Source organism: Acomys minous (genome assembly GCF_964271855.1).
Source record: "Acomys minous genome assembly, chromosome: 3".
NCBI lineage: Eukaryota > Metazoa > Chordata > Mammalia > Rodentia > Muridae > Acomys > Acomys minous.
This window is the reverse complement of record NC_140485.1, coordinates 71,339,292-71,356,429: the sequence shown is the minus strand read 5'-3', so window position 1 is coordinate 71,356,429 and position 17,138 is coordinate 71,339,292. Positions and strand designations below refer to the sequence as shown.

General features: G+C 46.9%; 1 protein-coding gene across 6 annotated transcripts in view; it reads left to right on the top strand.

Annotated features, from left to right (window-relative positions):
• PKIG (cAMP-dependent protein kinase inhibitor gamma) overlaps positions 1 to 17,138 on the top strand; it is a 69,607-nt gene that overhangs the window by 28,590 nt on the left and 23,879 nt on the right. For 4 of the 6 annotated variants that reach the window (XM_084777219.1, XM_084777216.1, XM_084777220.1 and 1 more), the window contains exon 2: positions 16,940 to 17,008. The gene's annotated coding sequence lies outside the window, so the exon portion shown is untranslated. Of the gene's footprint in view, positions 1 to 7,647; positions 7,796 to 16,939; positions 17,009 to 17,138 lie in introns of those variants that run through there. The other 2 variants (XM_084777218.1, XM_084777221.1) reach the window with 2 other exon arrangements.

The following is a 17,138-nucleotide window of genomic DNA, read 5'->3' as shown; positions in this document are numbered from 1 at the left end:
AATTAAAAACGGAGAGTGAAGTGGCAGTAACAGCAGTGGTCACATTAAATATCCTTTAGGTGACTGAGGATTCTAACCTTGAAGTTACACTGGGTTTATAGGTGTTGACATTAACAAAGGGCCTGCTAAAAGATGATTTTAATAACTGATAATGAAAGATAAAAGTTGAAGTACAAGTAAGATGTAACTGTGAGTGAGTGAATGAATGAGTGAATTTTGTTACTGTTTGAGACTGGGTCTCATTGTGTATGTAGCCTTGGCTAGTCTAGAACTTGTTGCGTAGATCAGATTGGCCTTGAGCTCACAAAAGATTCCCCTGTCTGTCTCCAAATTGCTGGGACTAAAGATGTGTGCCACCATGACTGGCCATGACCAACTTAAAAAAACAAAACAATGAGTCCAAAAAGGCACCATTCTCCTATGCCCTTCTCACTCTGAGACAACCATTTATTGTGGTATCACCTGCCTTGTAATTTTATTTTATGTAGTCTTGTATAGCGTAGACTGGAGCCAAACTCACTATGAAGGTAAAGATGATCTTAAACTTGGGATCCCCCTGCCTCTGCCTCTGCCTCTGCTGTGCTTGGGTTTCAGGTGTGTTCCACCATGGCCTGGTTGTTTATTTTGTGATGCTTGAATCAAAGCCAGGGCCAGGGATCACAGCAGCTAGGCAGACCCTCTACTGCTGAGCTGCCTCACACCAATCCTGTCCCCCCAAGCCCCATTTTTATATTTAGTATCACAATGCAATAATTTAACAGCCGTTGTTATTAACAAAGTTCTCCAGTTAGCTTACATATTCATTTTTTCCAGGCATAGCCAACCAAGACCAAAAAAAGTTTTGCAGGGCCAGGCGTGGTGGCACACACCTTTAATGCCAGCACTTGGGAGACAGAGGCAAGTGGATCACTGTGAGTTGGAGGCCATCCTGGTCTACAAAGTGAGTCCAGGATAGCCATGGCTAACACAGAGAGACCCTGTCTCAAAAAATCAAACAAAACAAAACAAAAAAAGATTTGCTATATAACCCAGGTTGTCCTTGAACTCAGCATCCTCCTGCCTCAGCCTTCCAAGTGCTGGGATTTCAGACCTGGGCCAATGGTTTACTTTTGACAGTGTTCTTTCTTTGCAAAGTTCCTGGTCTTCTCTTTTGAAGTGGGCAAGATTAAGTGGCTGTCAGCCATGCTCTCTACTCACACAGTTCCGACTTTGAGCTTGAAGACTGTCTTCCTCTAGCTCAGGAAACTTCTGAGAGTTTCTTAAGATACTTTCCTATCTTCTCCCCTTTGCCCTTTTCATTTTGTTTTGTTTTGAGACAAGGTTTCTCTGTGTAGCCTTGGCTGTCCTGGACTCACTTTGTAGACTTAGCTGACCCCAAACTCACAGCAATCCTCATGCCTCTGCCTCCCGAGTGCTGGGATTAAAGGTGTGCGCCACCACACCTGGCCCTTTGCCTTTTCTATCCTGGAATTCCTAGTTAGTGACACATTGAACTCCCAGGATGTTCTAAATCAAGGTCCCTTTTGCTTTGTGTCTCTGTCTGCATTGAGAACTGTCCTTTCCTCACCCCCAGTCCTCCTGCTGAGGGGTTAGTTTCCATATTGATAGTGTTGAGAATTCTCAAGAGCTCATGTTTGTCAATTTCCTTAATGCTTTATGGAAACAATATCTTCAGAATTCCTCAAGTAAGAGTTTATGAAACCCTTCTCATTTGTCCGATTTTCTTGCGTTTACTGAACCTATTTTCTCTTTAGTCTTTGCTGTGCTGGTGGTTTTCTTGTGATAATGTTCTTGATCAATAATGAAAGACTCCTTTTAGGGCATAGGTCTTGGCTTTCCTTGGAGTTGGTTGTCTGCCCCATAGATCTCCTCTTTCTAGAAAATTGTTGGACACCTTTGGGTGGAAAGAGTGGTTTGCTTCAGGGCACATGAACAGACCCAGCAGGTAGACCAGATCACTCAGATGTCATAAAAAGAGGCCAGGCTCTTGGGAGAAGCCTAAGGCCATCTCTGTTTATGTAAAGAACCTTCCTGTCTGCCTGTGGTTGTGGAGCTTCCGACACTGTGTGCTGCAGGGCAGGGGTAGGAGCTGGCTGGCCAGGCGTGGATCTCCTAAGTCCTTTGTTACTGTCACTTCCAGGGTGAGATGCTCCTTCGGGTTCTACACTGCAGTTGCTTCTCGTGTCCCACAGGCACTTGTCAATATACCTAACTGTGGCACTGCTTTCTTCTTTTAGAAGCTATTTGAAGGGAGATCTCTTCTTCCCTAAGGACCTTTCCTAGAGGGAGGGCCTTGCTTATAGTTTACAAGGTGTGTGTGTGTGTGTGTGTGTGTGTGTGTGTGTGTGTGTGTGTGTGTGTCTACTCAGAACTGTTTGAGGCACTTAGAATGGATACATCAGAGACGTTTTGGCCTTTTCAGTCTAGTATAACACGCAGCAGGTACTTAAAATAACATGCTCAGAGGAATGAGAGACCGTTCCAGCATGGATCTCATGTGGCTCCAAACCAGGCCTCTCCAAGAAAGTGACATTTAATGTGGGATCTGGTTAAGCAGAACCAGAGGGTGGAGCAAGCAGAGTGGGCGTGGCACTAAGACTCTGAAGGTAGCCAGAGTGCCTCCTATTAAGCTTGTAGGTTGTGCAGCCTTAAGAAACTCTTTCCTTCTGGAAGGATACTACCAGCTACTTCAGTAAAGTGCTTGCTTTCCAACTGTGAGGACCTGGGTTCAAATCCCCAGGGGTGGCAGCATGTGCCCTCTAGCCACAGTGAGGATGAGGGGGTTGATCCCTGCAAAGTTGCGGGCTAGCCTGGCCTGTATGTAAAGTTCAAGCAAATATACTGACCCTGTCTCTGTGACCCTGTGGGGGTTGACTGTGCTGCTTCCCATCTGACTCATGTTTCTGATTCCAAACCTGACTTTGAGATCTGCACACTGCACACTAGGAGGCTCTCTGGTTGTGTCTGCACGCTAGGGTGACAGATAGTTTTCATGCCTTTTTTTCCTGTTCTCCTATAGAGTCCCATCTTTTTTACATAAGTACTTGTTGTAATTGAAAAGATAAGGGCAAGAAACTCTACTTGTAGTTGTAAATCTCAATATGTTTCTCTGTTGTCTAGAAGCATGGCCTTAGCTGTATGGCACGGAGAACAGGTGAGCTGTAACTGTCACCTCTGCAGCCTGCCTTTCACGAGGCACAGGCTGCACAAGGTGCACTTTTTTGTTTTTTTGTTTTTAATTAACATGCACAGCTGGGTGTAGTTGAGCATATCTTTAATCGCAGCACAGAGTCAGGCAGATCTCTGTGAATTTAAGGCCAGCCTGATCTACAAAGTGAATTCCAGGACTGCCAGAGCTAGTAAGACTCTTGCCTCAAAAAAACAAAACAAACAAAACATCATGCAGTTTACGGTAGCTCTATGCATCAAGAAAGCCGATAGTGATAGCCGGAATCTATTATTCATGCATACGTCCTGTCAAGAGATACCATGGCCAGCTGTGGCGGCTCATGCCTCTAATCATATTTGAGAACCTGAGGCAAGAGGATTGCCATGAGTTCCAGGCCAGCCTGGGCTAGAGTAAGACCCAGTCTAAAAACATCAGAAGAAACAATAGCACCCCACCCCCAACACACACATATACAACAAAACAGACAGACAGACAGACAGACAGACAGACAGACAGACAGACAGAAAATCCTCAAATACCAACCTAACAAAAAAGAAATACCAGTGAATTGTTAATTGAACAGATGGCCCAGTTGGCCTGTGTGAGTGGAGGGAACAGTCCTGCCTCCCTTGTGGGAGCTCTGTGGGGTTGGAGGTGATATATACAGACACACAGACTGTTGGATGTTTATCATATGCAGGTGACAAATGTTTTTGTTTATGGGTTTTCTTATGCTACTAAGTGTCTTACAATCTATTTAAAATGTTACTCAGAAACATCTTTTTCTTAAGACTCTAGCAGAGGAGTATTAAAGACTCACCTGGAAATAAAGGTGGCTCAGAGGAGAAAGGCTAAGGTAGCACTAAGGATGCTCAGAGGGCAGGCCAAGCCTTCGCAGCCCAGGGAGCCCAGGGTCAAGGGCAGCTTCATGGAGAATGGCTGTGTGAACCCCTCAGACAGTTCTGTACCTGCTTTCCTCCCCTCCCCCCGTTCTCACATGGGGTCCATACTGCTGTCTGTGGAGCGGAGAGGCCCTTTCAGAGGCAGTGACACGAAGTATGAGAGTGTCAGGATTGTGCATGCCCGGCCCTGGAGATCCCTGAGATGGAGCACAACCCCTGCTGCTTCCTTCCTGGGCTTCTGAGACTCATCCCCCCCCCCCACACACACACACACTGCCATGCCTGTCCTCTGTGAATGTTACTACTCATCAGAGCCTCTGTCTGACAGTGTGATCACCTTGAGGATTACATGAAGTGACATGTGTATGGTTCTGGTTTACATGTGTCTCTACTGTTGTCAGCTATGACACAGCATGAGTGTGTCATGGCTGTAGGTTGGAGAATTAGAATTCTCTCTTCATGCATTCTGCCACAGATGTATAATCACTAAGATCTACAAGGCAAGTGTTAGGAGCTACGTGCTAAAGAAACTGATGTTTTTTTGTATGAGCTCCTATTATTTTTGTTCCAAACCAGAGGGTGATGTCAGTAAAGTGACCTTTCCCACGAATGCAACCTTATTTCCTGACGCCCCTTGCACTTGTGGGATGAAGGCACAGCTAAACAATGGGCCAGTCCATTGTTGGCCCTTCAGGCTGAGTTGCACTGAGAACAGTCAGGGCAGCTCTCAGAGGGGCCTTTGTGCAGGACTCGGTCTGACATTCTGGAAAAGTACGGTGTCTTTCTTCTGCTTTCTCTTACTCAACTTTGCTACTTTGTCATATCAATGTCTTTATTGCATCATCACCAGGGCAGAGAACCATGGAGCTGAGTCAGAATTAGAAAATCATGTCTTTACCGTTAAGGCATTGTGATTTAAAAAAAAATTTTTTTTGGCAAATTTTTTGTACTTATAGTATGTTAGTCACTTAATCCTCACAAGAACTGGAAGGGTGTGGGGAGAGGCCTCAGTCAGTATGCTGAATCTGGATCCCTAGCACCCACATAGAAGTGAGGTGTGGCTGTACATGTCTGTAACCCCAGTGCTGGGATGGAGGCAGGAGGATCCCTGCAGCTCCTTTGCCAGCCAGCCTAGCCAAATCACTGAGATACCCTGCCTCAAAAAATAATATGGAAGGATTGAAGAGATTGCTCAGTAGTTAGAGCACTTGCTTGCTGTTCTTACAGAGAACCTGGGTTAGGCTCTCAGCACCGTCACTGTGGCTTAAAACTGACCATAACTCAGTTCCAGAAGTCCAATGTTCTCATCCGACCTACCCACATAGGCATCAGGCACACATGGTACACATACATGTATGTAGGCAAAACACTTAAAGACAGAAAATAAAATGTTACACCAAAAAAAAAAAAAAATAAGTTGGGAAGTGATTGAGGAAGACACCCAGCATATATCTCTGGCCTCCACATACATGTGTACATATGTACACATACCTACACAAACATGTATTTACACAGAGCACACACAAAGACCTTATTAGGGGAGGTTATGATGTTATGTTATGATCCCATCCTCCATTGGGCAGCCAAGGCACAAACAGATTGCCCTAGGTCAGCCACAGTGGGAGGAAGGTCTTGCCAGCCCCCACATCTCTCCCAGTTGTTTATGTTGCTCCTGCAGGGTTCTCAAGCTGGTGGGGTTTATTCCACTAAGTTCATGAACTTATTCCAAAGCTGCCTGGTTGGCCAAGACCTTCCCAAGAAGAGCCTGTTTGCTTGAGTCCTGATAAGCATCAAAGTTCTCTGAGAACTAATTGAAATTCCTATTAAGTTACAAAGGGCCACCACCTCCCCCATCTACCATAAAGAGCTGTGACCAGCAGAGTTCCAGCCCTAACTTCCCATCCCCATGCATGCACACAGTTGGTTCTGCCCCTTTGCGGGGAGGCAGTTAAGTCCTCCCGGAATTTTGGTCACAAAGCCAGTAAGCCCACCTGTAAGCTGACCTGATGGGCTGAAGTGCTTCCTTATCAGGCAGGTGGGGTGTTTGTTTTAAGAATAGCGTTGGCATGTGTGTGATGTTCATTCTGACTTAGGAGCTAAGAGCCTCGGTTTCTTTATGACTTTAACCGTATCACATAATTTCTCTGCTTCATTTTCTTATTGAGGAAAGAGAGTAGTAGTTATAATTCTCCTAGACGAGTGGTGAGAATCAAAGTAGGTGAGGTGCACAGTGAGAACTAACATCTGTCCAGTACTTATCTGCACTGACACTGTCTCAGCCCATTCTGAGTGTCACTGCTCATAATCCTAAATGAAGCCACTAGTATCCCACTTTACAGGTAGGAAAACTGAGATGGGGGGAAGGAAGGGGGAGAAGGGGAAGGAAAAAGAGGAGAGAAGAGAGACACACAGGAGGAGGAGGAGGAGGAGGAGAAGAAGAAGAAGAAGAAGAAGAAGAGAAGAGAGACAGACAGGCAGACAGGGGTCCAGGAAGTGAGTGTGTGTGTCATGTGGGACCCAGATCCCACCTCTGACTGCTCATGGTGCTCACAGTCCCTGCCTGGCTCTCCTTGCTTCTCACAGACAAGAGGGAGAGCTTTGCTGTGTCTTCCTGGCAGAGCACACTGCAGATGTAACATTCTTATCTAGCCTGACCATTGCTGGGTTTGTCCCTACGGACAGTTCAGTTCTCTTACTTGTTTATCTTATCTAGTAGTTTTTGTTGTCTTGTTTCATGTCCTCTGGGACTCCTTCAGTGAATTCTTTTGGGTTTTCTCCCTGAGAAATGTTTTAGCTCCACTGTACAGAAGTCCCCAGGAGCCCACAAGGCCAGGCATCTTGGGCCAGGGTTTCTTCCGGCTCAGGCATGTGGCTGTAAGCCTGGAGTAAACTACTCCAAGATGCATTTGATAATAAGCTCTGCACACACTGGCTTCCAGTGGAATTTCAAACAGGAAAGACACCCATGGTATCATTTTACTGATGAAACTGAGGTCCAGTGACTTGCTTGAGGCAGGGCCAAGACCTGGCGCCAGTTCTCCAGGCAACAGACCAGTGCTGTGTCCCAGCCTTTCCTGTGTGCATGCATAAGGACATGAAAAGACACACACACACACACACACACACACACACACACACACACACACACACACCAGCCCACCTTGGGGGACTGGGCAGAGGGGTAGAGATGGAGGAGGCATAGAGAAGCCTCCTGCCTAATTAGCACATTATACACCCAGGAAATGAGTGGAAACCCAGCAGAGTGCAGGCAGCCGCAGTCTTCCCTCAGTGACCGAGAGAGAAGCAGAGGAATTTACACTGGCTACTGACTGACCACATAGGAAGCCTTTTGTCACTGTGGCTGCACCGTTGAAAATTGAAGGAAGGATGTTTGACAAATGTGACAGCCTGGGTTGCAGTTACAGCCCCTGGCGCATTGTCCAGAGGAAATAGATCTCTCCCGTGGAAACTGAGCAAGTGGGTTGAGTGGTTGACATCATCAGGCCGAGAATTGGATTACAACAAATGGGGACTGACTTGGCCGGAGACGTGGGAAACACCCACTAAAACCTCGAAGTGCTTTTCATTTAGGAGACACGGGGAGAGAGAAAAGGGGCAGAGCAAGCTGCCTGCTCCCGTCTGCACCACCCTTCTTGAACCCTGGCTTCTTACTCTGCCTCCCCTTCTGACCAGGACCTCTGCACTTGGAAGAGACGTGGCTCCTGTGAGTACAGCTGTGCTGCCTTGCCTACCCCCACCCCAACCTCCTGCCACCCACAAAGGGTCTGTTTCTATATTATAGTGCATGGACGGTTGCTTCTGACATTACAGCTTTCTCTGCAGCTGACCAGGGCTGCAGAGTGCGAGCCTCATTCTCACAGGCAGGCTCCATCCGGACTGGAGACTTTCTCTCCACAAAGCTTCAACAGTTTTCACAGCCTTCAGAGCACCCACTTGCCCACATAAAGGCTAAAAAGCCAAGCCTAACTGTAGACATTGCTGTCTGTAAAATTTTAATAGTTTTCTGATTATAAAGTTTTGTTTTAATTCTGATTTTAAAAGTTTTACAAATTCTAGAAAGAATGGTCTCACACATATTATATTAAAAACCCTAATCCTCCTGCTTCCACCTTATAAAGGTTGAATTTCGAATACCAAATTGCTTAGGTTCATGTTGTAGCATTGGGTGGAAAACTCTAGGTGCTGAAGGAGTGATCTTTAGCCTTGGCTTTATCATCTTTTTCTTGCTTCCTTTTAAAACTTTGTTTGTGTCTAGGAAATAAACAGACCGTATAAATCCTCAGGCTTTCCTTCTCTTAGAGTCTGCTTTCGGGATTTTAAACAAGGCAAGCTACTCTGTGAGTGAGGGCTCGGCAACTCTCGGTCCCTTTATTAGGTTTCATTTTAGGTCTTCAGGTGGCTAGAATTGGCTTGTGGCATGCTGTGATCCATCTCCCTAAGTAGCAGGTTAGATATATTTGATATATTTTAAAGTTATTTATTATATTTTTATGTCTATGAATGTTTTGCCTGCATGTATACTCGGGAGGTCTGCCTGTACTACTTTAATGCCTGGTGCCTGCAGAGGCCAGAAGTGGGCACAGGGTCCCCTGAAACTCAGGTGGCACATAGGTTGAGCACGCAGGTTAAATAGAGTCGAGAAGCTACAGCTAAGAGGGAAACACACCAGCCTTGGAAAGCAAAAAGCAGGGGTTGCCAAGGGTTAGCTCAGTCAGGGTGGAGCATTTGTACCATATACAGGGTCTCCCTGCTTTTCATCTCCAGCAACACACACACACACACACACACACACACACACACACACACACACACACACAAAGGCACCATTTAGTAAAAAGCCACCCAAGGGAAGTGTGTGGCCTTGGGCAATCGTTTCATACGCTGGGACCTGAGTTTCCTTACTTGTACCTAACCAAGGGGACAAAACCAGATAAGCTTTTGTATTGTTTTTCTTCTGTGGCTGACCATTATAGCGTTTGGAGCAAAGTGCCCTAGGTTTTCAGTGTTCCAAAATGGCTAAAAACTAACCATGGGGGAAATCAGGAGGAAACAGAACAAGAGACATGGCACAGTGGGTGAAGTACTTGCTTGTGTAAGCATTAGGACCTGAGTTCAGATCTCTAGTTGACACGGAAAAGTTGGCTGTAATGGCAAGAACGTTTATAATGTCAGAGCTGGGGACATGGAGGCAGGCCCTAGGGCTCACCAGCTAGCCAGCTTAGCCGACTGAGCTCCAGGTTCAATGAGAGACCCTGCCTTACAAAATAAGGTACAGTGTGATAGGAGCAGGGACCTGATGCTGGCTTCTGGTGCACATACTGATGCACAGGGATACACACACGCACACTCAAATGCCCCTCCTGCACGTGCAAGTGCATGCACCACACACAAGACACAGAAAACAAGCAGGATTAAGTTGCTTGTGAATTTTTAAGGTTTTCTACAGATTGGGTATGCCTGAAAGAGGCTAAAAGTCAGAGTGCATAAGCATGTGTATTTAGGAAGTGAGGGGTAGGAAAAAATGACTATTACTGAACACCCTTCCAGTCGCCAGCCCTTTACCGTAGTAGATGGTCACTGTTAATCCCTGGCCGCCTTGGCAGGAGGTAAGTGTTTCCAGATTCTGCTGAACTCATTCCTCAAGTCGATTGAGCTCCATGTACATAATTAGTAGCTGACTTCAATTCCCATGTCACCACTGGCCTATCCCCCGGGAGCTGATATCTGTAGGCACATAGATAAAAAAGAGACAATTCTGTTTTAAAGAGATTTAAGTTTATTTTACTCATGCAAACGTGCATACGTGCCTGTATGGCATCATGAGAACCATGTGCCCTTGCAGGCCAGAGGGCATCGATAGGGTGCCCCAGAACTGGAGTTAAAGGTGGGCTACCTGATGTGCACTGGGAGCAGAGCCTGGGTCCTCTGGAAGAAGAGTAAGTGCTCTTAACTGCTGAGCCGTCTTTCAAGCCTCAACAATTCCATTTTAACTTAAAGCCTTTCACTCTAGTTTTTAGTTTGGCAAGAAAGGTGAGAGATGGGAAAGAAAAAAAAAATCCCTGTATTTGCCTCTGCGCCCCCTCCCCCACTTTTTAAACCTAGTGTCCTGGCAACTGTTGCTGTAGGGAAAGGATGTCCACAGCTAGGATGCAAACAAAAGCAAAAGCCAGCTGTTGTTCCAGGTCTTGTTAATTCTTTGTCTTTAAGGCCATCAGAGACCCTAATCCTCAGGAGGGTGTATTGTTTGGAAACTGTTTGATGTAAGGTCAGGGTTAGAGGGAGAGTTCTCACAGCCCCTTAGCATATCTTAAAGCTGCAGACTTCCCCAAATGGCTGTGCCATCTAAAGTGGACTTGTAGCTACCCTGTAGCAAGGGCAGTGGGAGGCTTGGATTTTCCTCTGTGCCTTACCCCAAGCCTAGCCTCAAGAGTTGGGGACTCTGGATAGAGGCCATCCCTCTTTCTAAGATGATAGTGAGGCCATGACACTGCAAGGATGGGGCTTGGGCTTCTGCCGGGAAGCTGTGGTGGGAAGTGATGGCATGCCTGCTTCATATGCGGGGTGAGGGTGGCTTTAGTTTCTTGTGCTATCATAGTGCCATTACAGGGCTTTTCCTGACATGTGCCATCCTAGTAATGAGTTCAGGCTGTGGAAGGGACTTCTGTGGTCAGCTTGCTCTTGCATGGGTTTCCTGTCTTCCTCAAATGTGTGTTAATGTGAGGTTAGGCATCTCGGTTCTGCTGGTCTCTTTTAATCTTCACAGCAGTGATGTGAGAGGTTTTCTCCATCTTACACAGAAAGGTACAAAGATGGGGAGAGACTTGCCCAAGTTTTCACATCTAGCAGGTGATAGAGGTAGAGTGCTGAGTGAAAGTAGAAAAAGAAAGAAAGAAAGAAAGAAAGTAGACTGTCCCTGCCACCCCAGAACTTGCCTCACGCTGCTGTCCTGTCCACAACACCTCCCTGGGGCTTGAAGAGGGGTATTGTACCAGAGTCAGAGGCAGAGTGGTGTTACGGTCTAAATCTACGCCTTAGGCCAACATGCTTTATGACTAGGTCCCACCTAGTTTACTGTACATTCTGTCTGATGCCTGGCTCCTGGCCCTTGGCCACTGTGGGCCTCTGAGATCCCTAGACTAGCTAGTGTCTGTAGTCTGCCTGTGCTTTTGGTTTAGTTTGGTGGGAAGACAGGAAAGGGCACTACATGATGCCCTCTTAGCTCAGAGGCCCTGCCCAGATCTTCACTCCTCCTTCAGAGCCTGCCTGCCTTTGGGCAAAGCTGGGATCACACTCAAACCTAGCCCACGGGGTGTCATAGGAGGGGATGAGACACACCAAATTAGCACCTGCAGATTGGTTCAGCTCAAACTCTGAGCTGGGTAATCCATATCTGTGGTCCCAGGACTTGAGAAACTGAGGCAGGAGGATGGCCATGAATTTTAGGCTCTCCTGAGTCTCAAACCTGTGTAGAATGAGTTCTAGGCCAACCTGCGCTGTGTGTGACCCTGTCTCCCAAAGAAGCAAACAAACCACAAAATAAAAAAACGCAGGGCCGGCGAGGTGCCTCCGTGGGTGAAAGCTTGCTGTACAAGCCTGACCATCTGAGTTCAATTCTCAGAACTCAACATGGAAGGAAAGAACTGACTTTTGAAAGTGGTCCTCTGACCCGCACATGCATGTCATGTGCACATACACCCACCACCACCACCACCACCACCAAAAGGACAAAACAACAAAACAGCATGCTCTAGACTGCTGTTTTACAATACGAGAGAGAATGCTAGTGGTGTGGACAAGGCTTCTGAGCCTGCACTCAAATGTGGAATTTACATGAAGACCCCAGGAATGCCTCTTGGGTCTACAAACCAGGCTTCGGGGCTGTTCTCTGTCACCAAACACCTCGTGCTGAACTTCAAGTTAGCCATCAACATGGAGGCAGAAAGAAGTGGCTGCTACTCTCGGGAGCAGAGGGCCCTGGCCTGGCAGCTGAAGGAAGAGCCTCTTGCCTGCTACAGCTTTGAGACACACACCCAGTCTACTCAGCTGGGGGAGAGGGGCCAGGAGAGATTCCTAAGCAGAGACAGAAGTGGGAACTCCTGGAAACGGTTATTACTCATGGCTCACGGCTGTGCGCACCACCTCCCGGAAACCCTTTATGGTGCCTGAGAACTGGCCTGGCTTCCTCTAAAAGGCACTGAGTTTCTGGGAGCCGCACTCGGCTGTGAAGTGCAGACTAGAGCTTATCACCCTAGTACGCCAGCATTTCCCAAGTGATAGAGGCTTTGTTGATGCTTGAAGAAATTGCTGCTTCCATTTGGCTCTTGAGGACAGGATAATGGGCCTTCAGAGCCCTGAAGAGCGGAGTGGGTGCTGGCTAGTGCGCGCACATGTCCCAGGGCTCTAGGCCAGCGCTGTGGAACACTTCACAGACGTGGTCCCTACCATTCTGTAAATGTGTGTTGAGGGCTCTCATACTGTTTGGAGTCTGAGTTTAAGGCAAAGACTCAATTCAAATTTAGATTAAATTAGTTCATCATTACTGCTAGCAGAAGGACGACAGCCGTAAAGCCACATCAGGGGCTTGCAGTGCCAAAAGGAACTAAAGGAAGGGTTCATAAAGTGGGCATCACAATTACCTCACGCTCTGTGGTATCCACAGCTGGGCAGGAAAATTGCTTTGTGCCCCTCAGCTGCTTCTCATCTCCAGTCTACAGTGATAAAGGTGCCATTTCACCCTGTCCCACAGCAGTAAGTGGAGTTACAAAAGGCAGAGCAAACCGTTAATTAGCTCACAGCAGGAACACCATTTGCAGGCCCGTAGGATCTCACAAGCATTTCAGGACAGAGGTCAATGGCTATTTAAGGGGTGCCTGGTGCTGGCTTAGGTTCCCTAGCCATCACTGGGAAGTCATACATCAGTTGTCATACAAATTAGACCACCCAGGGAAAACAGAAAGAAGTGTCATTAATGACTGGAATAGAGTGGTTTCTCCCTGGGCAAGCAACCACACAGTGTCAGGTTAGGGCTGGCTGTCACATTGCTACAATACCAAGCACTGGCTAGAGGAATCACAGACAGCTTTAGTTGTCTCCCTCCACACCCCCCCCCCTTATTTTTGAGACAGAATCTTGTGTAGTCCAGACTGGCTCAAACTCAGTAGATAGCTAAGGCTGGCCTTTACTAATCTTTCTTTCCTCTTCCTCCTTTGTGCTGTAAATTGTAGGTATATACGCTATCAGGCCCTGCTCAGAATTCCACATGATTCCTGGGTTGTTGCTGTTGGTTGGTTGGTTGGTTGGTTTTTGTTTGTATTGTTTGTTTTGTTTTAAATGGCATATTGATGGTTAAACCAAGTTTAAATCAGGCGAGCACTTCACCTGGGGCTACCTCCCAAGTCCTGTGATGTAGGGAAGCCAGCCAGGGAGTGAACAGTTACTGTGGCATGTGCCATGAGAAAGCTGTGGAGGGCTGTGGAGGGCTGTGGGGGTGGGGGACTGTGGGGGACTGTGGGGGACTGTGGGGGACTGTGGGGGGCTGTGGGGGACTGTGGAGGGCTGTGGAGGGCTGTGGAGGGCTGTGGGGGACTGTGGGGGACTGTGGAGGGCTGTGGGGGGCCGTGGAGGGCTGTGGAGGGCTGTGGAGGGCTGTGGAGGGCTAGGCAGTGGGTTCCAGAGACTCTGAGGTGCAGCTCTCTTAGCCCACACTATCCCTCCCGTTGCTGTGCCTGCAGCTTTGCAGCTTTGCAGCTTGTGCTGGGAGCTGCAGCTGCAGCTGAAGCCCTTGTTCCTTCACCTGCATGCTTCAGAAGAGTGGAAGGAACATTTCCTTACACAGTTCAAGGGCCCCTCCTGGGATGGCCTTGGATGGGGAATCCCAGCTCCAGGGATAGGTGACTTGGAGTCTGAAGTCACCAGTGGATCCAGTGGATGTTGTATTGCTTTGTTTTTATAGTGTTTCCCAGACGCTCCTCCCCTAATTACAGCTCAGACTTAAGGAAGAAACGCTACATAGTGTAGAATACTTAGACTAAATCACCATTCGGTGCTTTCATTTCTCTGGTGTCTGTTTGAGTGCCCATCTACCCATCCTCTCCTCACACTGTCCTGTTTCTCCCTGGGCCTAGTGTCACGTGCATTTGTGTATCCTGGAGGCGTGCGTGTTCTGGGCTGCACTCCACTATACAGCACAACTGCCATCTGAGTGGGCGTGGCTGCCACCTTCATTTGTCTTGCCTTGCTAGTCAAAACAGGGGTGGTAGGCCTCCTGTATGGTGCTGTGGTAGGAGTATGGAGAGGGATACAACCTTTTACATTTTTATTTATTTTAGTTTGCTTGTTTTGAGACAGGGCCTCACTATGAACTTTGTGTGTAGACTAGGCTCTCCTCAAACTCAGAGACATCTGCCTGCCTCTGCCTCCCTAGGATTAAAGGCATGCACCACCATGCCTGGCTCTGGCCAAGATCTTTTTTTAAAAAAATTTTTAAAGCTTCTTTAACATATATAGTCACCGGCTAAGATAGTAGCCAATCCTATGGTTACTGAAAATTTTTGAATTGTGACCTAGAAAATGCATGGATCATAGCTTCATTCCCCCCCTCTCTCTGTCTCTGTGTCTTTCTCTGTCTGTCTGTCTGTCTGTCTGTCTGTCTGTCTCTCTCTCTCTTTCTCTCTCTCTCTCTCTCTCACACACACACACACACACTGACACATAGAGGTACATACAGAATTAAATGGATAATAAAGTAACAACAAGAAATTAAAAACAGACCAACCAAAACAGAAGAAAACAATAACAACAAAAACAACCTTCCTGGGGTTAAAGAAACAACAGGAAGCCAGATGTGATACATGCCTTTAATCCCACCACTCCTGAGGCAGAGGCAGGCGGAACTCCAGGTGCTGGAGGCAGACCTGGTGTAGGTAGTGATTTCCAGGGCTATATAGAGAGACCCCATCTCAACTAAAAAATGAATAGAAAAATAATAAATGTAAACATAGTTAGCTTGGAGTAAAACAAACATGTATATCTGTGTGCACACATGTGTGTGTGTGTGTGTGTGTGTGTGTGTGTGTGTATGTGTGTGTGTGTAGATGCCCATGGAGGTCAGAAGAGGGTGTCGGGCATCTTAGAGCTAGAGTTATAGGGATATAGGTATTTGTGAGCTACCTGATATGTATGCCAGGATCTGAACATAATTACTGAACCAGCCTCCCAGGCATAAGATGTATTAATTGCTTACAGTCTGCTAGAGGAATAAATGCTCAGTTACAAAAGACCGCATCTCAACAAAACAAACCTGTTGTGGTGTACCCTGAGAGGGGCCCAGAGAGTGGAGGCAAATCTGAAAGGCAGAGGACCTGGAGCATTGAAGCTCTACCTTCAGTTCACGTTGATGCATTTTCTCGTGGTCAGTGTTCGTTCATCGCCTGTACTGGGTGGAGTGGTGGATGGATAGTGTAAAGGAAACAGGAGTAGCCCTTCCCCAAATGAAGTTCACCCAGACCAAGAATAGGTGTTAGTACCACAGACACAGGCTGACTGAGGTAGAAGAGAGAGTGGGCCAGGGTTTCCTTGAAGAGGTGGTACTAAAATGGGTTTAGGAGGCCTTGATGCCATGAGCCAAGAGCCAAGGGGTAAGGTTAGGGTGTCATGGAGCCAAAATTCTCACCCAACAGGAAGAGGAGCACATGAGCAAGAAAGTGGAGTCAGGAAAGCTTGTAGAATGTTAGAGAAACTGACAGGAAGCCAGAGTAGACAAAGCAGAGGAACCAGGAGGAGTGAGACGCTGATGGTAGCAGCGCAGCAGGGCCTGAAGACGTGGGCCTGCCTGCTGCCTGCTGCCTGCTGCCGTAAAGTGTAGAGGGCAGAGGTGAGAAGCCAAGCAAAATATCTCCATAGGATATGTAGAGATGGAGGTGTCACTGCTGTTTTATTGAAATCTTTATTATCAATTAAGCAGCAGTGAGAAGCAGAGCATTGCCCCCCAGGAGAGCAGAGGCTGATTCAGACAGACACTTCTCTCTCAGGCAACTGGGCTTCTTTCACTTTTATTTTTATCATTCCTCTCCTTTCTCCTCTGTCTAAATGATTCAAACAGTATTCACATTTCTCTTCTCTGAGATCATGGTCTCACAGATATGAAAACCAAAGCGTGTGCTGGGAGCAACCAGCCAGCGAGCACCTCTTCCCCAGCAGCCAGCCACTCCGGGGGCTGGGAGGGGATAATTTATGTTTTACGTTTTGTTTATCATAAATAGATAGCTTTGGCTGACTTTAAAAGTTCACAGAAATCTATATGCCTACACAAGAATTCCAGGCCAGGAATCTGTCTTAAAAACAAAACAAACAAACCCCCAATGGATTGAAAGACCTATTCTGTTTTGATCCTTCCCCCTCCCCTCAAAGTGAAAGCAAATGCTGCTTCAGGTAGGTAGGTAGCTGTGTGAGGCTTCACGTGCCTGTTACCCAGCACTGAAGAGGGCATTGTGAGGCTAGCTGGCACTACATAGGAAGACTGTTCCCCCACAGAAAAGCAGCAGTAATATATGTAGTTTCACAATATTCGTTTACACAACCAAGCATAAACATCTTTCCATGTGAGTTCTTTATACTTGAAATGGCTGTGTAGTGTCTTAGCATCCTGATATCCAAGGATTTGTCTCCATTCCCCATACAGGCAGCTAATTCCACACCGTGTCTTTCCGTCCTTTCACTATGTCTATGGTATTAATTCCTAGCATTGGGTCCGTGCTCATTTCGTGTTAGCTATCCCAAAGGTGGTTCCAGTTTACAGCCCAGAGTGTGCCTAGCTCTAATCTTGTTTTCTTTTCTTCCATTTTCTTAGACTTTCATCCTGATTAATCAAGAGTGAAAAATCTGAAGAAATGCAAGCAGGACAAAGAAATTAAACTAGGTGGGTAGCACCTCTGTACCATCACATCACAAGTATGCCTACACACCTTTTTCCTTTTTTTTTTTTTTTCTTGAAGAAAGAAAACCAATAGGATCTAAAAAGTTCGAGGGGAATTTTAGTCTCTTGAATA